The sequence below is a fragment of the Tupaia chinensis genome, unplaced genomic scaffold (genome assembly GCF_000334495.1).
Source record: "Tupaia chinensis unplaced genomic scaffold, TupChi_1.0 Scaffold143814_1, whole genome shotgun sequence".
Classification (NCBI taxonomy): domain Eukaryota; kingdom Metazoa; phylum Chordata; class Mammalia; order Scandentia; family Tupaiidae; genus Tupaia; species Tupaia belangeri.
In genome coordinates, this window is record NW_006203664.1 from 886,456 (window position 1) to 910,746 (window position 24,291).

Below are 24,291 nucleotides of genomic sequence, written 5' to 3' on the forward strand. Positions count from 1 at the left end.
TTAAATCTCTTCGTTGGCTCTGCCTCGTGGGGAGCCGAGGGTGAGACCATAGCTGTTTAGGGCTCAGGCCCCAGGTACATGTGCACAGAGAGCTCTGCTATTTCAGGCTCTTTCCAGCTCCCAGCCCCAGGAATCCGTGTGTACCTGCTCCATCCCCTTCTTCTCCCCCTTCCCCACTTAGTCTAGTGTGTGGGATGGGAATTGGGCCACTAAGAACCAGGTCAATGAGAGAAGTGACCTCAGCAGGTGCCCAGAACATGGTCAGGACCTGGGGCAGTGACACTCCTGTGTACGCCAGTGAATTTGTAAGCTCTTATGCTTCTGAACAGAGGCCTACTCATGGCTATCTAGGGTCAAGGAGGGGAGTTATGAAGGACTGGCCACTCTAGGATACTTGGAAGACTTGGAGTCTCTGTGCTCACTCATGCTGTCATATAACTTAGTATTCATCTGTAGAGTAAATGCCATCATTTTCATTTTCATTTTCTTTTCTTTTTTTTTGAGAGGATTTTGCTATAGGGCGCATGTGCTCACCAGAAAGACAAAGAGAAAGAAAGTGAGAAATCACCCCCCAAGGGGGAATGGCCATGCTGCAATCCCTTCTCTTTCATTCTTCTCTTGGGATCTTGGGCACGCACACACACGTGCCCAGCGTGAGTTTAAGCCCCTGGGTCTGGGACTCAAACCACTGTCAACTACATGGGAGTCCAGTGATATAGCTATAACACCAACTGCTGGTCCCCTAAATGCCATCTTCTTAAGGTGGGGCTCCCATATATGGTGCACAACCTAAACAACGGAGTAGTCTGATGAGCTGTTTGGCTTTGGACAAATGATCTTACCTCACTAGGCTTCTTCTTCTTCTGTAAAATGAGAATCATCAGAGCATCTCCTTCAAAGTATTATCCTGAGCATTTGATAAGATCACCCATGTGGGCCTGGAATAAATACATACTTAACAGATGGTAGTACGTCGTTGCTGTTACTGCCGTTGCCATAAAGGTGGCAGGCAGCTTCCTGGAGCTCTGCTTCTCCACATCACTACCAGGTAACCCGGCTCCCTCTGCATTAGCTGCTGCTTGGACATTGCAGGCCTACCACTTCTCCCTGGAACCTTTCTGAGGTGACTGCAACATGTGACCACCTCTGAGGATGGGGTAGGTAGGACACCTTCGGAGAGCAGGGTCAAGAGCACCACAAAATCAGGGTCATCACCACGGATAAGCCCCGTGTCTTTGCCATTCTTTCCAACATAAGACTGAAGAGAGCCTCCGAAGGGTCAGTGGCTGGCCCAAGGTCACAGAGCTAACAAGCGCTGAACCAGGACGCAAACCAACCTTCCGACTCTAAGATCTTAGGACTTTCTTTTACCTCTTCTTTAGGCCTCTGGTAGCTGAGGGGATGAAAGCTGAAGGAGAGGATAAGGAGGAGATGTTCGATCCTGGGAGCCTCCTCGGTAGAGGGGCTTTCACTTCAGCCCTTTGGATGGCAGCCACAAAAGAACAAAATGAAGTGACAATTTGTGAGCACGGTCTCTCTTTTTCCAATTCAACTACGCCTGCCAACAGCAAATATCATCATTTCAGGCTGTGGAAGAACTGCAGCTTTCAGGAACCTTTGTCACATCGATGTAAATCTCTCACAATTTCCTTCTGCCTGGGCAGAGACAAGCCTTTAAATTGCATTACACACACCCGGGCTCCCACCCTCATCCTGGGCATGTATGTTTTATTTGATGACGGCCATCAAACATGCTCTGATTTGATTTGGGGCCTTTGTAGCCATTAAGAATATACGCTTTCATTTTATATCCCTTTGTGGTCAGCTTGCCAGACTGGGGTTATAATAATAGTGAAAATAATAATATCTGACGCCGACTGCATGCTGGCTCTGTGCCCAACACTCTGCTAATCTCCTTACATCTAATGTTTCACATAATGCCTATAATCACTAGATGTGGTTTATATTAATATTACGAGTCGAACATCGCTAATCTGAAAATCTGAAACACAAAATCCGAAGCATTCGGAGCACCAAACATGACGCCACGAGTGGAAAATTCCACACCTGACCTCATGTAAAGGGTTGCAGTCTAAACTATTTGATACAAAAATATTGTGTGACATTACCTTTGGGCTGTGTGTATAAGGTTTATATGAAGCATGAATGAATACTGTGTCTAGACTTGGTTCCTATCCTCAAGATATGTACATACGTACATCTACTACGTATGTACAGATACTCCAAAATTCAAAAAGATCTGAAATAATTATGGTCTCAAGCATTTTAGATAAGGGATACTCACTCCCACTTAACAGTTATGACTATTGAGGAGGCAGGAAAAGTTAAATAATAGAGTCAGAACTCCAACATAAGTGTTTCCAACACACATGTTCATTTACCCAATATGCTGTCCCCTTCCTCCAGGGACTAGGGGTCTCCCAGGCCTTTATTAAGGATCATCTGCCTAACAGCTTCACAACTTCAAGTAGGAGAACCAGACCTGCATCCAAAACCCTGCCGTCAGCCAGCATGCTCAGGAAAGAGGCCCAGAGCCTTAAAGGCTTGGCCTTCTTTGGCTTAAGGCCATGGTTCTCAGCCAAGGGTGAATCTTCCTCCTGCCCCCACCCCGGGGTATCTGGCAATGTCTGCAGACTTCTGATCATCATGGATGGGGGAGAGGGAGATGCTACTGACATCTAGTGAGTAGAGGCCAAGGATGCCAAAGTCCTGCAGAGCAGAAGATAGCCTCTGAAACCAAGATTTCTCCATTCCAAAATGTCAATAGTATTGAAGTTAGGAAGCCCTGGCCAGGGGCAGGGATGGGGCAGAGGATGTGATTAGGAGCCCAGGGGCAACCAGATATTCTGCAGACATTGTTATATTGTAGAAAATGCTCCTCTAGTGCTTATTGTGTTCAAGGTACCATTCTGAGTACTTTTGAACCTCCACTCATCCACTTCTTTAGCTCCCAAAACAACTGTGGGTGGATAGGACTATATTTAGCATCCCCATTTGATAGAGAAAGAAATGAAAGGTTGACCATACTGGCCAGCAATTTGCCCCAAATCGTACAGCTCATGAATGGCAAGACTGGGGTTAGAACCCAGGCTTCTAACTGGGGTTAGAATTCTGGCTTCAGGCTGTCGCTCTCAGCTACTTCCCTCCACTGCCCATGAAAGCCTAGACTTTGGAGCCACACAGACCAAGGCAAGGCCTAATGTCAAGTGCTGGCTTTGACACTTAGTGTTCACATGACTTTGACAAGTTCCCCAACAGTCCTGAGACTCCGTTTTTTCAACTGCTTGTTAGGGATCCTGGATTTATTTATGAAGACCGCCATACAGATGGCCACAAACATAGTGGCTTAAAACACAGAAACTTATTCTTTCACAATTTTGGATGTCAAAAGTTTGAAAACAAGGTGTCTCCAGGGTCACACTCTTTCTGGAGGCTCTGGGAGACTTTGTTCCTTGCCTCTTCCAGCTTCTGGTAGCCCAGGTATTTCTTGGTTTATGGCAGTATCATTCCAATCTGCCTTCATCTCACGGATTTTTCTGTGTATCTGTGTCTTCTCTTCTGTCTCCTAGAAGGACACTTATCATTGGATTCCTAGGATAATCTAGAATGATCTCATGTTGAAATCTTTAATTTTGTTTAATCTGCTAAAATCTTTTCTTTCTGTCTTTTTTTTTTTTTTTCTGAGAGATTTTTGCTATAGGGCACGAGTGTTTTTCCCTAGAGATAGAGAGATAGGAAGTGAGTAATCACCTTCCAGGGGGATGGCCACACCTCAATCGCTTCTCCTCTTGGAATCTTGGGCATGTACGCACATGTGCCCAGCATGAAGTTTAAGCCACCGGGTCCAGGACTTGAACTGCAGTCAACTATGTGGGAGTCCAGCGACATAGCCATTATGCCATCTGCTGGCCCCCAAAATCCTTTCTTTCCAAATAAATCACAAGTTCTGGGGTTATGATACGGACATATTTTTCTGGGGGACACCGTGAAACTCGCCACAGCTACTAATGCCTACAACATCACATGTAAAAGCACCAAGTACTTCGGATCCTCAGGAAATCTTCTATGTCTCTAGGGGCTTACAATGTGATAGGGAACTTCACACTTCTCTGCAGAAGAAATCACATGTATGATATAGCTACACCTTGTTCTAGTGGAGCAACTGAATATCTCATGGCTTTTCCACTACTTTGAGTCCTGTTGGGAGTCCCTTGTTTAAAGCTGAGCATCTGAGATTAGGAATTGACGTGGTTTCTGCATCCTTACCCTGATCCTGTATCCTCCCTCCTTCCCAGCCATGTCAGCCCTGGCCCAGTGCTACATCTACCCTGTGCACATCTTTGTAGTCCCAAGTAGACACACAGACTTCTCAGAGCCCCAAGTCAACTGGCCTGCATTTGGGGATTCAGGTTTGAAGTCCTGCTTCCAAAATGATCCCAGAGAGTAGTACACATTGGTGCTGTTTTTCCCAGTAATCCAATTCTCCCTGCTTCTGGGCATGTGGGAGGGCTACATCTCCACTTTTGGCTGGGCGCAGCTGTGTGACTGTGTGACTAGTTCTAGACAATGAGTTTGAAGGGATGTGGCCTGCTTTGGTTTTGTACTGGAGCATCTAAATGCCAGTGTATGCGTTGTAAGAGAGATCTTCTATGCATGCAGGGTTCCAGAAAGCAGCTGGCCCGTGAGCTTGAGTCTCAGCAGCATAGCCTTTGGTACTAAATCACATTGCAGACTTCTTGAAACAGGCTCAAGGTGGCTATACTTGGCTAGACAGTGTCCCCGTCTCTCCTAAGCTGAAGTACTTGATGGACCCAGGAAGAAGGTGAAGGCTGACTTCTAGGCAAATCAGCAAAGAGGAGTCATCCCCTTCTGATGGATGGCATTAAACAATGAGAATCTCATCTTCTAATCACATTACCTCACCCCAGGGGGTGTTTCCTGGCCCATTATCACATGGCGTGGTTGGCTGGGTCTCCATTTGTCACAGCAAACATCAGGCATATGGTAATGGTCCCGTAAAACATGCCCTGTTGGGTCTTAATGTCTATTTAATGACACCTGCTATGAAGGCTCCCATAACTGAACGCATAATGGGAGATGAGGGGATATTAGATTTTGGAGAAGGAGAGTTCTCTGAATGACAGGCTGCCTCTCCCCAGGAGGCCGATGCTGTGCTAGGGTGGTGGGTGGGGGTAGCTGATATGAAAACACAGTTTAACTGCAGAAGGCACTCTAAAGAGAAACTGGACCAAACCCTCTTTGTCCCAGTGGGAAATGGGGACTGAGAATCTGAGGGAAGGGACCAGAAATGGTTCTAGTAAGGAAGCTGGAAATACCGAGCTTGATTTACATTTCTTTTACTGACCAGAATGAATCTCAGCCACTTCATTACCTATTTGGAATGAGGAAGGAAAACTGAAGCTTGATGGGAGTAGAAAATACCAAGGGAGAGGAATTTATTTCTCACCTTCTCAAGGACTGGGAGTCTTCCAACCACTTTCCCTCTTTCACTTCCTCCCTTCCTCCCTCCCACCTCATTGCTCTTTCTGCGTCTCTTGGCTTCAGTTCTCAGCCTCAGGTTGGGAGAGGCAGAATGGAGCTAGAGGAAAGAATGAGCAAAGCAAAAGCGATTTCACTTCCCTGCCATACGAACATCCGAGAATAGTGGCGGTTCCAAGGAGACTTCTAGATCCCTTTCTTTCATCATGTACTGGCTAAATGCTGAGATGCTTACTACAGCAAACAGTATTTTCCAAAGAGAATCCACAAGCTCTTATAAAAAGTGATTACCTCGGTAGGTGGAGCCTAATTCCCCTCTCATTGAATCAATGTTGTCCCATGACTCAGAGAGTTTTAGTTTGAATGTCTCTTTCTCCAAGTTCCATTTGGTTTGGATTACAACACCTCCTAAGTGGCCTGACGATTCCCTGTGTTTCCTTCTCAAACCACTGATCACACTGCATGGTTACATCTACAACTCTGATGGCAATTATTGAATGCTTTCTGCATGTCAGGCACTTTCCAGTTTTTGGTTAGGGATATATTCACTTGCACAGTACAGAAACCCCGCAAAGAAGGGTCTAAGCAAGAGAGTAAATTAATTCTCCTATGTCAAATATTCTAAGTGGATGTGCCCAATGGTATGTCATTTGAAAGTCATGTTCCTTCCAGCTTCTTGCTCCATCATCCTAAGCATGTAGTTTCACTCTCATGGTCTCAAGTTGCCTGGCTCTTCCTTATACGTGTGTCTGATAAGAAAAGGCACAACTCTCAACGATGCTTTGCTCTTTTATTCAGGAAGGAATGTCCTCACCAAGAGTTCCATCTGATTTTTGTAGTCAGAAATTAAATACATGGCTACTCATTGCAGCAAGGGAGTCTGGGAAGGCAAGCATTTTGTCAAGGTGCCTTGCCACCCCAACGAAATCCGTAAATAGATAAATAGTGAGTAAGCGGGTAGCTGTGTCTGCCGTAACATGTATTAACTTATCTAATTCTCATAGCAATGCATGATGTCGTTATTATTAATATAATTCTATGAATAAGGACTGGAGGGACAGGGAAGTTATGGACCTTTGTGTGTGTGTTGTGTGTGTGTGTGTGTGTGAAAGAGAAATGGGAGAGACAGACATATGTATCTTTGACAGGGTCTCACAGTGCTGCAGTCCTCCTGCCCTGGCCTTCCAATTAGCTAGGATTATAGGCATGCAACCATACCAAGTGTGATCAGGTTGGTCCAGGAACCAAACTCAGGTCTCCCATGCAGCTTCCAGCATCCCAAGCAGTGGCACTACCTATGTGCCACCACAACTGGGCTATTTTTTTTCCCTTAAGGTTACATAGTTAATAGATGAAGAATCTGGAGTATATTTATCTTATGCCTCCGATACACAACCTGAGGATAGGACCATGCTGTTATTATTTAACTTACATCCCTGTATCCCTATTATCTGGCATCACATGTTAATTGGCTTAATGATTGATTGGATGCTTTGTCGACAATCTAATAAAAATTTGCACTCATTCCAGAGCTGGCTTCCCTCTCTTTCATCACATGACAATGGAAAGAGAGTTCCTAAGAGTTTCCACCCTGGCATGCCTTTCTCCTTGGCCAAAGTCAGCTTGGACCTGTTCAACCTGGACCAAATTCTGCCGACTGCCAGCCCAGCCATGCTTGACTGATCTCACCAGCACTTAACAAGGTCTGAATTGTTTCAAGGAGTGTTTTTAACAAGTTGTAAATGTATTTCACCAAGTCCCATTGCTGTATATAATTGATGCAGCTGATGAAAAGCAATCATGATCCCGTGAATCATTTCTGCCTGTTTACAAGTGCATTTCATTTTCTATCTTCCAGAAGGATGCACAAAGCACACTTTAAAGGAAAATGTATTTGATATTGACATATGGTAAGACCGTCTTGCATTCCATTTCCTCACCGGCTCGTGTGATATGTGAAAAAGAAAAAAGGCAAGCTCGTAATTACTATAGATTTTATTTTTTAAATACCCACAGATAATTGATTTTAAGTATAAACAAGGGTATTTGTAGGAATGATTATTTTATCTCCACTTGGTTTGCTTTAGGATAAGAAATATGGTAGGCACCTTGGGAGATAATTATTTGCATACATGTCTTTCTCTCTCACTTAAAGAGGTAAAATGCTTCTTGCTCCAATTTATAGCCACCCCTTACTTGTCCCCAGAACCGTTACTAAAGCTTGACATGAGTAGTCATTTATTGAGTATATGAACAGATGAATAAATGAAGGAATAAACCTTCTGGAAGAAATATTTTTAAAACCTGAAGAGGATGTCTTTCTTGTTTATAATAATGACTGGAGTTGTCTGTATGGCGGTAGGACTTAAAGAAGTTAGAGTAGAAGACTAGAATTAGTAAGGTTGTATCAGTCAGCTGATACTGAGGCAATGCTGCATAACATGCTAGCCTTAATCTCAGTGGCTTAAATAAGTATTTATTTTAATAATCATAGTCTGTATATTTATTATAGGATGGCTCTTCTAGGCTGATCTTATCTAATCATGGCTAGGCATGGCTTCAAGTTACAGGGTAGACTCAGGCCTATTTCACATATTTCTTCCGGAGTGCAGTGCAAAGTGACAGGACCTACCTAGCATGTAATCTTTCCCATGGTGGAACACTGGTGAACAGAAACCACAAACTCAGTTGCAGAAGAGCATTTCAAGTCTTTGCTTACATCATACTAATTAACATTTCATTGGCTCAAACAAGTCAACTGGTCAACTAAAACATCCAGGAAAGGGGAAATATATTCTGTAGACTACAAGGGCATGGACAGGGTGTGCAAATCAATTTCTATTACAAGGTGGTAAAGACTTGGAACCAAAAATTCAGCCTACTACAAATGAAGCCATGAGGTAAAGAGGAAGGAGCAGAAAGATAAGATGGTATTCATAGAAATTTGTTTATTCTTTCTATTCACCATAAAAGGGTAGGAATCACCACAGCAGACTCATTCAAATGCTGACCAAGCTTCTCCAATGTAAAAATGTCAAAGTGGCACCTTATGTACTCTGTAAAAAAGGAGAAAGATGTAATTTCCTGAGAGTTACTAGGTCTATCAGTGAGAGTAGAGATCATAAAAGCTAAGTGGAGCTGTGGATGACAGGCATTGATTCTTGAACCAACTGTGTGACTCCAGCCACCCTAGGCTGGCTCACTTCTCATTCTACTGCTTCCTGGTCCTTGGCTCTCACCTTATCATCAACTGATTTCTTCATGCTAAATCTAATGGCTTCTTACCAGACATTGTCCTGTTTTTATTGTCTATAGTCTGTGACTGCCTACCACTTCCTTCTGAAAGTCCCCATTCTCTTGGATTCTGTTGTGATTCTCATTTGTATCTCCCTCCTCTTTCTCCGAACATTTCTTCTCAGTGTCTTTTCCAAGCTTATTCAAATTTTCATAAAGGAATATATTGGCAACTGAGCTAGAGAAAAGAATATTTGGCAGTAAATGGTCTAAAAATCTTTTGCCTTAGAAATGGGTAGAGCCTCATGCTAGCAATGCCTGCTGTGGTAAGGGATATGGATGAAGTTCTCATCTGGGACCAACTGCCACATTTGAATAATGATCTGCCCCCTGTGTCCCACTGACAAATGCAGATACAAGTTCAAGCCAGTGTGGGCCACATCATCATTTCTACCTCTCTTCTGAGCTGCTGGGAGTGGGTTTTTTGTCTAAATCATCTGGGTCTCCTACCTAGTCCCAAAACGGAGTCTGGAAGGTAGTAAGTATACTGTACAGATTACATCCAGGTAATTACCATGTATGCAGAGGGGAGGGAGGAACAAGTCTTGAGCTAAAACAATTTAAATTTACTTTCCTGTTCATAACAATCAATCTTCCCATCCCATCTCTCCTATCCTTCACTTGTCTGCACTCCACTAAAATCACTCCACTCTTAGGCTGAATGAACCTACTTCCATGCCTTAGCTCTCCAAAATGCCCACTTATCTCCCCACTGGCCCCTCGATACCTTAACCATTCAGTTTAGTTCAAACACCACTTTTTCCATGAAGCCTTCCCTCATTCTCCAGCAGGAGGCAACTACTTTGCCTCTGAACTTTGTTAGCCCTCTCTTTGAGTCTCTTTTGCAGCTTGTATTTTTGTCCACCTGTGTCATCATTATTTCGTCTCTGCTTGTATGCTTTTCTGCGTGACCACCATTCCTTACAATAGGGAATTCATCTAAGGTATGATTTACCTCAGTATTTAGCCAATGACTTGAATAGAGCAGGTCTTCAATAAATCAATGAATAGTTAAAAAACAAATTAGGTGAGAGTGGCAATCCAGGAAAAACACTCTGATTTTTTTTTTTTTTAATTGCTAGAGAAATATGTTCTTGCTGGAAGGAGAAAGCAACCTCCAATGGCATGGTCATGCCACAATTCCTTCTCCTCCATTTCTCATCCCATTGGGATTTTAGAGAGGTGCACACATGTGCCTGGCATGATTTTCAAGCCTCTGGGCTGGGATTCAAACTGTGGTGGGCCATGTGGAACCCAGTTCCCTTAACCACAAGGCTATGAGCCAGCCACTGATATGTTCTTAAAACCTCTTATCCCAATCTTGTAGTTTTGGAAAAGAGAAGAATAAAATCAGCTTTTATTGAATCCGTCTCCTCTGTGCAGAATTATTTTGTGGTCTCTTTCATTGGGCCAATTACATTTATGAAGATGAATTACGACAGGCGAGAACCCACTTGCATGGATTACTGTGTGCTAACTATGTAATTAGCGGCCGGTGTCTAGGAGGGGAGTTTGTTGGATATTTCCGTAAGAAAAAAAACACATTATGATCCATAAAAAACAATGAGCAATGATAATTTCATTTTTATTGGTCATTTAAAAACATTCACTGATAATTCTCCCAATGCTTAATAGGCATATGTTTGCTTCCTTCAAAATATGCCCATAAACTTGTCATGAAAAGCACTCTTACATAATCATTCAGCCTCGCTTTCATCAAGAAGCCTAAATGAAAGACTTTCAAAGACAGCAAACTGTGGAGTTCATCAAGGGCGTTTACACAGGTGGTACCAGTCATCCGGATTCAGCAGGTCTTTGAGGAGAACCTGGCAAGGGCCAGGCCCAGCATTAACTACTGCATTGCTCTCAAGCCAAGCTAGTTTCACACCTGAGAGGGTTTAATCCTCTGTTTTGCATTTGAATCAGAAAAGAATGAGCTCCGGTAATCAGTATCCCTTTCTTTTCATGGATTATCAAGAGGATGCTGAAAGTCTTTTCAGGGGACCTGGAACCTAAGGCTAGGCCAAAGAAGGACACTAGCAGTTGATGATGAATGGTAACTACCAGAATGAATGGCTGAAGCCTGGTGGGTGAGTGAAGAATTGGTTGGAAGGATGGATGGATGGATTCAACTTCCCACATCCTCTCCCTTGAGATTCTGGTTGAGCCCACAGACCCCACTGCAGTTGGCTCTCAGCTCTCTACAAAGAGGAAGAATCAGAATCTTGGGCACTCGAGGCAGTTACAGCCCCCAGAGCCACCTTACAAGTTCAGAAAGAAAAACACTTTCATGTGTTTTCAAAGCCTCTTTAGGAAATTATTTCAGTCTTCCTAACTGGAAATTAAATCCCTCACATAAAAATGCCTTTTCTTTTCCTTTTTGACCATGTAGCTCTGTTCTCTGGCCCCTGACTGACCCCTGGACCTGAGGTCCACTTTCTAATCATGTGCAAAGCCAGAAAACCATCAAGGATGAAATGGAGATGAAGGAGCTAATTGGCAGCTCCTCAGAGGGAAGGACTTAGCTTGCTGGCCTACAGGACATGCTGCTTTCTCTCCAGAAATAAGATCTGTCAGTTTGTTTGTGCTTTGAAAGGCTTGGAACCCTAACAAACTTTGAGTGGTGTGCGTGTGTTCATGTATTTATGTGTATGCATGTGTGTATGTGTGTGCATCTGTATATGTGTGTATGCACTTATGAATGTATATATGTGTATGTGTGCAAGCATGTGCATATATGTGGTTGTGTGTGAGCACATATATACGGTTGTGTGTGTTTGTGTTAGGAAGTATGTATCACACGGGTATATGTATGTGTAAGACAGGGTGTATGCTTGCATTTTTGTGTGTGCACACGTGCATATGTGTGCACATATATGAGTGTGTATATATGTGAATGAACATGTGTGTTTGCATGTGAGTATATGGGAAGGTGGGTTTATGCTGGGGTGTGTGTGTGTGTGTGTGTGTGTGTGTGCACAGATTTATATGTATATGAGTGCATGTTATCTCTGAGTATCTGTGTGTTTTCATGTTTCCAGAGTTTTCTCTGTTTGAGAGGCCAGCAGGTGGTGTGGTGGTTAAGGGTGCGGATGCCCATGTGGCCAACCGTGGTTCAAGTCCCAGCCCTGGGGGTTTGCTTCCTCGTTTTTTCTCTCTCTCTCATTCTGTCCCTCTCTGGTCAAATTAAAAATAAATAAATAAAATAAAAATAAAGTTAAATAAATAATTCTTTAAAGAAAAATAATTTTCTTTGTGTGAATAAGTGGGGAGAAGGGAGGACAGGGAAAAGCTTCAGAGCTTGACCCCTTTTTCCTGAGCATCAGGAATGCTAGGTGGCTGCCAGTAAATAGGTTGATGGGAGCCCTGTCTATGTGTCTGTCCCTAGCCAAGCTCCAGGTAACACAGCCTGTTTCTGAGCTAAGCACCTCTGCCATGTGCTCACCCAGTCCCCGATGTTTCTCTGGGACAGACACCCAGGTGTGTGCGTGTCCCACATTCCTGCACCAATGACCTGAGTCTTGCCGGCACCTGTGCTTCCCACAGCTGCAGCCTGGCCTCCATGCTGCCATGGCCTGCTCACCACCTGCCCTTTCTCTTGTTTCCTGTGTCCCATTTGGCTTTCTTCTGCTCTCTAAGCACTTCCAGGGTGTGCTGCCGTCGACACTATGTATTAACCTTAGAACCTGTGTTTGTCCCAGGAGGATCCTGTGAGGGGGTGTGAAGGAGCCTGAGTCATCCGTTCATCCGTTCCTGTTGGCCTGGACACAGTTCTAAGGTTCTGCCATCCTGGGGTTTGTCAGAGCATCATCCTAGATCCTGTTGGCCTGGGCACAGTTCTAAGGTTCTGCCGTCCTGGGGTTTGTCAGAGCATCATCCTAGATCAAAAGAATGAGATACTCTTCTCTATATTCCTTGGTGGTGTGTTGGGAAAGACGTCATCATGTAACCTCTATGATGCGTGCCGATGGGATTTTCCTGAGCAGGAGAAGAGCACACTGGGTAATGGATGAGAGCACTCACCATCATCACTGGGTTCTAGGAAATGCCTTCCTTTAGTCCATCAAGTGGATTGTTTTTCTGTTTGTATTATGGCTTTTTTCCTTAGCACTCATTTGTTCACTTGCACATTTGCTTATTGGTTCAGCACACATTTAAAGAGCACTAATGTAGAAAGTGGATCTGACTGGTTAGCTCAGGAACCGGGCACCCTGGGTTAAAAATCCCACCTCTGCCATTTCTCCATGACCTCTTTGAGCACCCATTTCTTTACCTGCTAAACAGGAGTAAATATAGCATCTGCCTTATGGGATTATTCTGAGGATTAAATAAAATCGAGCTTTAAACCCTTCATAAATGTTAGTTATCATTCCTATTGTTGATGTAATTGTTACTATTATTTTGAACCAAGTAATGAGTGGGGTGCTGGAGAAACAGATGAACCACACAACTCCTGCCCTACAGGAGCTCGCAGTCCAATCACAAAGGCAGATATGAAAAAAACGCCCCTGATCGTTATGATATAGAAGGATGGAAATGGAGCTGTGGGGATTCCGGAAGGGAAACCCATCAATTACATCTGAGGGGACACAGATGGCTCCCTGAGGGAAGCAGGTTCATTCAGATTGGACCTAAAAGGATATGTATGACTTAAATAGAGAGGAGGAAGAAAGACATTCCAGGAAGATGGAAGAACTACCATCTAGATGGTGGAAGCATAAATGTGAGACTGCAGTCATGAAAAGAATGATTATGTGGGTAGGTTGCAGAAGGCCTTGAATGCAGAGCCAAGTGGGACTTGGGGGTTTATCCTACTGGCCATGGGAAGTGAAACCAACATCTTAAACAAGGGAGCAGTTGGCTCTGATCATTGCCAAAGGTAAAACTCACCACTATAAAAATAAATATGCTTACCCAAGGCTGAGTAATAATGCCAGGAATAGGCAGCCAGATTTGCAGTGCTTTGCCTGCGTGGGTTTGCTTTCTGCCACAGGCACAGGGGCCAAGAAGCATGATGACACTGGGACCACAGGGACTCGTGTCCAGAACAGCCAACAAACTTGTACTTACCAGGGACCACGAGGCAAGGCAGAGGAAGAAGAAGGCACACAGAGCTTCCTCTGGTCTCTAAAGCTCCAACAAACTCCTACAGATCTGGGGAAACTGAGGTACAGAAAAACAAAGGCACAACTATGAAAAACCTTGGCACCACATAGACCCATATCTGAAAACTTTTTCTACCACTTAACTAGCTAGCATGAACTTGGAGACAACTTGCTTAACTTTTCTGAGGCCCAGTCTCCTCATCTATGAAATGGAAATAATCAGGGTAACTATTTCACAGGGTTGTGAGGGGGACTGGACAGGAGGATATGTGGGAAGTTCCATTTTTTAAAAAAAACTTTGTTTCTCTCTCTCTCTCTCTTTTTCTTTTTTTTTTTTGAGAAGCTTTTTTGCTATAGTGCCTGTGCACTCGCCAGAAAGACAGAGAGAGACAAAGAGACAGAAAGTGAGAAATCACCCCTGCAGGGGGATTCGCCATGCCACAATCCCTTCTCCTCCATTCTCCTCTTGGGATCTTGGGTGTACACACACATGTGCCTGGCATGAGGTTAAGCTACCAGGTCTGGGACTTGAACCATGGTTGACTACTTTGGAGTCCAGTGACATAACCATTACACCAACTTCTGGTCCTACTTTTTTTTTTTTTAAGAGATTTTTGCTATAGGGCACATGTACTCACTGGAGAGACAGAAAGACAGAAAGTGAGAAATCGCCCCTCCTCCCCAGGAATGGCCATGCTGCAAACCCTACTCCTCCCTTCTCCTCTGCAAACCCTACTCCTCCCTTCTCTTCTTGGGATTTTGGACATGCATGCACATGTGCCCAGTGAGGGTTTTAAGCTGCTGGATTTGGTACTCAAACCATAGTTGACTACATGAAAGTCCAGTGATATAACCATTACACCATCTGCTGGTTCCAAAATATATAGGAAATTTCTGGGAATATTGTAAGTGCTTACTCAATAGTGGCTGCTAGATGCTACTCAAGAGATTTTTTTTTTTTTAAAGTCTTGGCACACAGACCTTCTGAGCCCCTCATCTCCCCTTCCTCCCTTCGTTCTTCATGCCAGCTATACTCCAACAGGGCTGTGATCCACTTCTCCTAAGAGGCTAAAATATACATCGTACATCTATTTTTTAAGATCTTTGAACTTTTAGCTACAAATCGTAAAACACATCAATGAATTTTCCCATGAATATTTATTGAAATCGCACTTTTAGACCTTCTGAGCCCCTCATCTCCCCTTCCTCCCTTCGTTCTTCATGCCAGCTATACTCCAACAGGGCTGTGATCCACTTCTCCTAAGAGGCTAAAATATACATCGTACATCTATTTTTTAAGATCTTTGAACTTTTAGCTACAAATCGTAAAACACATCAATGAATTTTCCCATGAATATTTATTGAAATCGCACTTTTAATACAAAGCTATTTGAAAAGCAAAACTCCAAGGAAAATACATCTTGTGCAGCCATTGATCTTAAAGTATTTACTATGAATATGCTCATCCTAGAAATATTGTACATTGCTTTTTATTATTTGTTCTGGATGAAATCAAGCAGAACAGTATTGGCAAGATGATCTGGGCTACATTCCACTTCTTTTCCAGCCCTCGATTTGGTGGTTTTCCAAAGATGTCTCTGGGATTCACAAACAGCTAGTGAAGGGGGACCAAATATATACCTCTAACAGGTGAGCTCTGAAAAGAAGTGATTAGAGAATCATTTGAGCTAGAAGTATCTTAGAGAGCACCTTGTCTAATGCCTCTTCTTATACATGAAAGTCCTCTTAAAGATACTTTCAAATTGGATGCCATTTCTCAACCTCCCATTGGGTTGGCAAAGGTCGAAAAGAGCAATAATTCTCAAGGTCTGGAAAGATGCAGGGACATAAGCAGTTTATACGTTGTTGGTCAGAATACGAATTGCTATCGATATTTTAAAGAGCAGGCCACCAATATGGATTAAAATGAAAACTACACATACTCCTGAATCAGCAATTTTACTTTCAGGACTCTGTCCTAAAGAACTAAAGGCAACTAGAATGTGAGTGAGTATGTAGAATAATGCTTGTGGTGCTGTTTGTAGTAATCCCAATTAGAACAGTCTGAAAAACCAGAAGGGAATGTGTGAATAAATTGCTCCCTGATTCTGTAAACTGGTGATCTATAAGCATTTGCAAAATTAACTAATTAATCATTTTTTAATCATCACAGGACATGCACAGTCACTTGAGAGAGACAGAGAGGAAGAAAGTACTCCCCAATGGGGGGGGCAGTCATGCCTCAATCCTTTCCTCTCCATTCCTCTATCCTGTTAGGGCATACACACAGACACACGTAGCACACTTGGCAAGCTGCTGGGACCACATGCTAGGGCCATGTGAGATCCAGCTCCCTTAACCACGGACCACAGGCCACCCCTCTAAGCCTTTTTTTTAAAATGATAATAAGTGCCATCAAAATATGTATATTTATTTGCATGTATGAATATCTTTCATAAAAAAAAAACAAACTAGAACTTTAAAAAGATAAGATAAGAAGAAATAGAAATGAGTTTGAATATGATTTTCCTGTGCCAATGGAGTGTATGTACCCATTTTGGTGATCTCTCATGCTGTCTTCTTAAGTATTAAATATAGAGTAGCATTTAGTGGAAATTAAAATTATCTGTGCATGATCAAAATGTATACAATCACATTTTTGCAAAGTAAATGATGATAGTCCTCCAATTCTTACATCTACATCTATAGCTACAGGGAGGTGGTATAGACATAGATATACAGAAACACACCCATTTTTATATATTTACGTGATTACTGAGAATGATGTGAATGGATAATGCCTTGCTGTCACTATTGGTTACTATATCCAGGGGCTGAACAGAAAAAAGGGAAAAGGAGTAAAATTGGTGAAAAATAAGAAATAAAGGCAATGAGACAATATTCATGATAAAGTATATTTTTAAAAAGAGTTAACGTGGCCCATTCTTGGTTGCACACACACACTTAACAGCTGTTAAGACATGGCTGGTCTGCGGGTTGAGGCCACATAGGAGCCCAGATTCGAGTCCTAGCTCAACCTAACAGCAGGGTGTGGTGGCATATGCTTGTAATCTCAGCTCCTGGGAGGCTAAGGTAGGAGGATTATGACACAGGAAGTTCACATCTTAAAAAAAAAAAAAAGATCATGGGACCAGCAGTTAGCATAATGGCTATGTCGCTGGACTCTCACATAGTTGACCACGGTTCGAGTCCCGGACCCGGTGGCTTAAACTCACGCCGGGCGCATGTGCGTACGTGCCCAAGATCCCGAGAGGAGAATGGAGGAGAAGGGATTGCAGCGTGACCATCCGCCCCGGGGGGTGGTTTCTTGCTTTCTGTCTCTCTCTCTCTGGCTGTCTGGCAAGCGCACGCGCACTATAGCAAAAACCTCTCAAAAAAACAAAAAACAAAAAACAACTCACGCTGGGCGCATGTGCGTGCGTGCCCAAGATCCCGAGAGGAGAATGGAGGAGAAGGGATTGCAGCGTGACCATCCGCCCCGGGGGGTGGTTTCTTGCTTTCTGTCTCTCTCTCTCTGTCTGTCTGGCGAGCACATGTGCCCTATAGCGAAAACCTCTCCAAAAAAAAGAAAAAATATATATTAAAAAAAGGATAAAAAAGAAAAACATAAATTATCATGGAAAGAACTAGAAAATAACACAGACAAATGAAAAAATTGATTTGATTAGGTGTATAATTTTTGCTTTTCTTCCCAGCACAGTGATGCTTTCATCGGTCTCTGCAAAGACTATCTTCATGGCATGATCCCCCTCCACGAGCCCCCCTGTTCATGTCTCTTCATTTTATACAACCAGCAGCCAGGCCGATGTCTCTCTCTTTTTATTTTATTTCACTTTAGTTTACATTAATCCTATTTGTATTTATAATGTATAACATCGCTTTTTCCAGCATAAATACCATGCATATCAATCATGATGAAGCCATTACTACATACATCATCAGCACATACCTTCTCAGTTTTTTTGTCAATTTAACATAATTTTTTTTTCTTCCCCGTTCCCCTTCCTCCCTCTATTACCCACCCTTATATTACCCCATCCTTACTTTCTCTAGTATCTACTGTTTCCCTCCCTGCTTCTATACCTTCCAAACTTTCCATTTCTGCTATGTAGCGTAGACAATGGGTATATATTGAGTGGGAACATACAAAGTCTGTCTTTCATAGTCTGGCTTACTTTGCTTAGCATTAAATTTTCTGTGTCTCACTGTTGTTTATGACTGAGTAGTATTCCATAGAGTACTTATGCCAGATTTTTTCAATCCAATCATCCATTTTTGGACATTTGGGTTGATTTCATGCCCTAGTAATTGTAAATAATGCTGCAATAAACATGGATGTGCATGTTTATTGAGGATTTTTGTATCCTTTGGATAAATACCTAAGAGTGGAATTACTGGGTCATATGGTAGTTCTATTTGTAGGTTTCTGAGGAATCTCCAGATTGTTCTCCAAAGTGGTTGCCCAAATTTGCATTCCCACTAACAGTGTAGGAGAGTTCCCTTTTCACTACAGCCTCGTCAGCACTTCTCATTATTGATTTTTAAAATTTTAGTCATTCTGACTGGGGTTAAATGGTATCTCATTGTGGTTTTGATTTGCATTTTCCTATGATGAGAGATGCCAAGCACGTTTTCATATACTTTTGGGCTGTTCTTATGTCTTCTTTGGAGAATTGTCTATTCAGTTCATTTTCCAATATTTTAATTGGATTAATTATTTTCTTGAGGGTAAGTTCCCTGTATGTTCTGGTTACTAGTCCCTTATCTGAGGTACAGTTTGCAGATATGTTCTCCCATTCTGAGGGTTGTCTTCTCACTCTCCTTATTGTTTCTTTTGCTGTGCAGAAGCTTCTCAGCCTAATATAGTCTCATTTATCTATTTTTGGGATTATTGCCTATGCTTTGGAGGTCTTATTTAAGAAGTCTTTGACTTCTCTCCAATAGAGTCTCTCAGAGTTTCCCATTTTCCACCAGTATTTCTTTTTAATTATTTTATTTAACTTTATTTATTTACTTATTTTAATTTGAGCACAAGGACAGAGCAAGAGTGTGTGTGTGTGTGTGTGTGTGTGTGTGTGTGTGGGTGCGAGAGAGAGAGAGAGAGAGAAAACGAGAAAGCAAACCATGAGGTCCGGGACTCAAACTGCAGTCGGACATGTGAGAGTCCAGCGCTCCTAATCACCACGCCACCTGTTGGCCCACCCTAAAAAGGATTATAGCATCACCAAGCCCCATGGCCCCCCATAAATTCAGGTTCTATGTTTATATCCTCAATCCATTTTGAGTTAATGTTTGTTAGTGGCGATAGATAAGGATCCAGTTTCATTCTTCTGCAGGTGGATATCCAGTTCTCTCCAGCATCAGCTGAAGAGATGTTCTTTTTCCCACTGGATTGTCTTGTGCACTTTGTCAGAATTAGTTGGCTGTATGTTTTGGGATTCATTTGGAGATTCTCAATTCTGTTTCATTGGTCTACCTGTCTGTTTTCGTGCCAATACCATACTCTTTTAATTATCACAACTTTGTAATATACTTTGAGGTCAGGAAGTGAGATGACTCCTACTTTATTCCCCTTGCATAATATTGCTTTGGCGATATGGAACCTTTTATGCTTCCAGACAAATTTTGTGATTTGTTTTTCTATTTCTGTGATGAATATCTCTGGTAGTTTGAATGGGATTACATTTGTAGATTAATTTTGGTAGGATTGACATCTTGATTATATTAATTCTTCCAATCCAGGAACTTGGGATATTTTCCCACTTTTTAAAATAGCATTTCTTAATTTCTTTTTCTAGTTTTTCATAGTTTTCTTTGTAGAGATCTTTGATGTTTTTAGTAAGGTTCATTCCTAGATACCTTACTGGTTTTATGGCTACTGTAAATGGTATTTCTTCAATTCTGTCTTAGTTTCTCCATCGTTGGTGTATAAAAATACTATAATTTGTATACGTTGATTTTGTATACTGCCACTTTACTATATTCATTTATCACTTCCAGGAGCTTTTTGGAGATTCTTATGGATTTTCTACATATAGCATCGTATCATCTGCAAATAGAGATAACTTCACTTTTTCTTTACCTATTTGTGTGCGTTTTATTTGACTTTCTTGTCTAATTAGATTGGCTAAAACTTACAGTACTATGTTAAAAAGGAGTGGAGAAAGTAGGCAGCTTTGTCTTGTTCTAGTTTTTAGTGTAAATGTGTTAAGCTTTTCCCCATTCAATATGATGTTAGCTATGGATTTTTCATAGATGGTTTTTATTGTGTTGAGGGATGTCCTTTCTATGTGGATTTTGCTGAGAGTCTTAATCATGAGGGATGTTGTATTTTATTGAATGTTTTCTCTGTGTCAATTGATATGATATGGTTTTTATCTTTTCTTTTGTTAATGTGATGTATTACTTTTATTATTTTGCATATGTTGAACCATTCTTGCATCCCTGGAATAAAGCCTACGTATGTATGTATGATCTATTGAATATGTTGTTGGATATGATTTGCTAGTATGTTGTTGAGAATTTTTGCATCTGTATTCATTAGGGATATGGGCCTGAAGTTTTCTTTTTTTGTCATGTCCTTGTCGGGTTTTGGAATTAAGATGACAGAGGTTTCATAGAATAAATTTGGGAGGGTTCCTTCCTCTTGAAATTTTAGAAATAGTTTAAGGATCATTGGGGTTAGTCCTTCTTTAAAGGTTTTGTAGAATTCAGAAGTGAAGCCATTGGGACCTGGGCTCTTCCTTGTTGAGAGACTATTTATTTCGGATTCAATCTCATAGCTCGTTATGGGTCCATTCAGACTTTCCATTTCTTCCAAGGTTCTTTCAATCTTGGTAAATTATACATGTCCAGAAGATAGTCCGTCTCTTCTAGGTTTGTTTGTTAGCATACAGTTGTTCATCGTATTCTCTGATGATATTTTGTATTTCTGTTATATCTGTCGTATTAACGCCTGATTTGATTTATCTGGTTCCTTTCTCTGTTCTTCTCGATTAATCTAGCTAACAGTGTGTCAATTTTGTTTATCTTCTCAAAGAACCAATTTTTGGTTTTGTTTGCTTTCTGTATATTTCTTTTATTCTCTATTTCATTTATTTCTGCTCAAATCTTTATTATTTCTTTTCTCCTGGAATTTTTTGGAGTTTTTTGTTGTTGTCTTTCCAGGTCTCTGAGTTGTGTCATTAGATTATTTGCCACCTTTCTGCTTTTTCTTGTGGACACTGATTGCTATGAACTTCCCTCTTATGACTGCTTTTGCTGTGTCCCATAGGTTATAAACACTTGTTTGTTATTATTGGTTTCAATGAACCTTTTTTAAAAAATTATTTTATTTTAACTTTATTTATTATTATTATTATCATTATTATTTTCCATTTTGATCAGAGAGGCACACACACACACACACACACACACACACACACACAGAGAGAGAGAGAGAGAGAGAGAGAGAGAGAGAGAAGAAATGAGAAAGCAAGCCACCAGGTCTGAGACTTGAACCATGGTCGACCATGTGGGAGTCCAGCGCATTTAACCACCATGCCACTTGCTGGCCCCTGAACCTTTTGATTTCAGTCTTCATGTCTTCTATAGTTGTAAAGTAATTCAGAAGTAGATTGTTTAGTTTCCATGTGTCTGTGAATTTTCGAGGGCTCTGAGTTGATTTAAAGTTTGATTCCCTCGTGGTTAGAAAAGGTGGTAGATATAGTTGTATACCTTTGAATTTATAAAGAAAGCCTTGTTTTGTGTTCTTATGTGGTCAGTCTTCAAAAATGTTCTGTGTGTGGATGAAAAAAAATGTATATTTTGGGGTAGTTGGGTGAAGTACTCCGTAGATGTCTGTCAAAATCATTTTCTATATGGTATCATTTAGATTTTTTTATCTATTTATTTTTTGTCTAGATGATCTGTCTGGAGGAGTCAGTGGGGTGTTGAGATCCCCTACAATTATTGTATTTCAGTCTGTCTCTTCCTTGAGATCTAACACTCTCTCTTTGATGCATTCAGATGTTCCAGTGTTGGGTGCATAGATATTTACAAATGTTATATCTTCTTGGAGAAAAAGTGCTTTTAGTACTATATAATGTCCTTCTTTGTCTCTTCTTACATCTTTCACCTTAAAGTCTATTTTGTCTGATACCAGTGTCACTACTGCAACCCTTTTTTCGTTTTCATTTGCATGGAATATCTTTTTCCAGCCCTTCACTTTCAGTCTATGGATGTCCTCATCCGTGAGGTGTGTTTCTTGTAAGCAGCATATAGATGGCGTCAGTTTTTGCATCCATTCAGCCAATCTGTGTATTTTAATGAGGAATTTAATCCATTAACATTCAACTTTATTACTGATATTTGTGAATTTATCCCTGTAATTTTGTTAGCCATTTTCTCAGTTTTTTTTTCCCCTCCTGTTTCTGTTTGCCTCTCTTTAGTTATCCTGATACAACACTCCCCTCAGTACTTCCTGTAGAGCTGGTCTATTACTGGTGAATTCTTTCAATTTTTGTTTATCTGGGAATACTTTTATTTGTTCTTCCCATTGAAGGAAAATCTTGCTGGATATGGTATTCTTTCTTTTAATATTTTGAATACATCTTTCCATTCTTTCCTTGCCTGCATTGTTTCAGCTGAGAGGTCTGACGTTAGCCTAACGGGATAGCCTTTAAAAGTAACTTGGCGTTTCTCTCTTGCCATTTTAAAAATATTGTCTTTGTTTTTAATTTTTACCAACTGGCTATGATGTGCTGGGGGAGGATCTTTTTATGCTGACTCTATTTGGAGTCCTTTTTATTTCTTGGGTTTAAATTTTTTTGCGTTTCTCTATATTTGGAAATTTCTCAGATAGTATTTCATGAAAGAGGTTTTCCATGGCTTCAGCAGATTCTACACCATCTGGAATACCCATTATATGGATATTTGGATGTTTCATGGTATCTAGAATTTCTCATATGTTATCCTCATTATTTTGGTTGTTTATTCTTTCCTTCTGGTGATTTGGTGCATGTTGGAGACTCTGTCTTCCAGGTCAGAAATTCTTTCTTCTGCATGGTCCAGTCTGCTGTTAATGCTTTCTAGAGAGACTTTAATTTCTTGTCTTGTATTCTTCATTTCCAGAAGTTCTGTTCGATTCTTTTTTAGGGTGTCTATTTTTTTTTCCTGTTGTACACTAACATCTTCAAAGTACATAGTTTGTACAAGAGAAGGGCTAAGAACAAAAACGTGTTTACAGAGATCCACACATAGGTGAGTGAGTGCGCCTCTCACATAGCTTTCGATGGTACTGGGGGGAGCCACTTCATAATGCTGGCACTAAACAAAGTTGCAGAATTCTTTGTCAGGTTCCTTAGGAAATCATGAAGATAATTCAGTAATAAAATAAGACTCTTCTGATCAAGAGGTGCACAGGCCAACATCGCACCTATCCATACAAATAATCTCAGTAGATGAGGCGCTCCATACACCTGGGACATGGCCACATCAGGAATGATCTGTGAGGATCTCGGCATACTGTGGTCTCTCAAACTTGTAGAGTAGCTGAGTGCCCAACATGACGTTGAAGTATTCTTTTATACCTGCCACAACTTCATTAATAGTATAATCCATATTATTATCGGTGTTTCTTCAAGATTTCTTATAATTTGCATAATCCTCCAGAAGGAAGCTAAAAGAGCTGTTTTTGCCTGGTAATTAAGTCCCAGTCATCAACAAGCCATGGTTTTAGCTCTTCAGGAATCTTTAACTTCAACTCTGTTTATGAATGTTTCTTCATTTTCAACAGTAGGATCTACCCGGGCCCTTTTCTTCAGAGGAGGCTGAGGTGTCTCACTGGTACTGCCACCGTCTCCATTCCCAGGTGTTTTCTGTTTGTTCTGTTTTGTTTTCACTTCAACATTTTTCTGTTGCAGACCAGACATCTTCTTTCCCAGTGCAGCCCCTCTCATCTTGCCCTCTGCACACTGCTCCTGGTTGGCTTTTTGAAGTTCTCACTGTTTCTGCAGATTGGTGTCCAGTGTTTGAGTACTCTGCTCTCTAGAACCCATTCATCCCAATTTTTATTCCAACCACTGTAACGTATAAAATATTGCACTTGCTTATCCTTTATGGCAACTTTCACACACTTTGCTTCATAAAGAAGGGGTCCATGAAAGTACAGTACTCTCTCACCCTCCTAAAATGTAGCCTTCAGATCCTGCTTTGGTGCATTTATAAGCGATTCGCTGCCTCTTCCTTCTCCCACCACTCCTGACTTGAATTTATAAGCAATTCGCCGCCTCTTCCTTCTCCCACCACTCCTGACTTGAGTACCTATTTCTTTACAGAATTCCTCTTTTATGTCCTGAAATGATTTTCTCAT

At 41.5% G+C, this 24,291-nt stretch overlaps 1 pseudogene; it reads right to left on the reverse strand.

Moving 5' to 3' along the window:
- Positions 1-10,580: 10,580 nt before the first annotated feature.
- Positions 10,581-24,291, reverse strand: LOC106733466 (mortality factor 4-like protein 1 pseudogene; annotated as a pseudogene).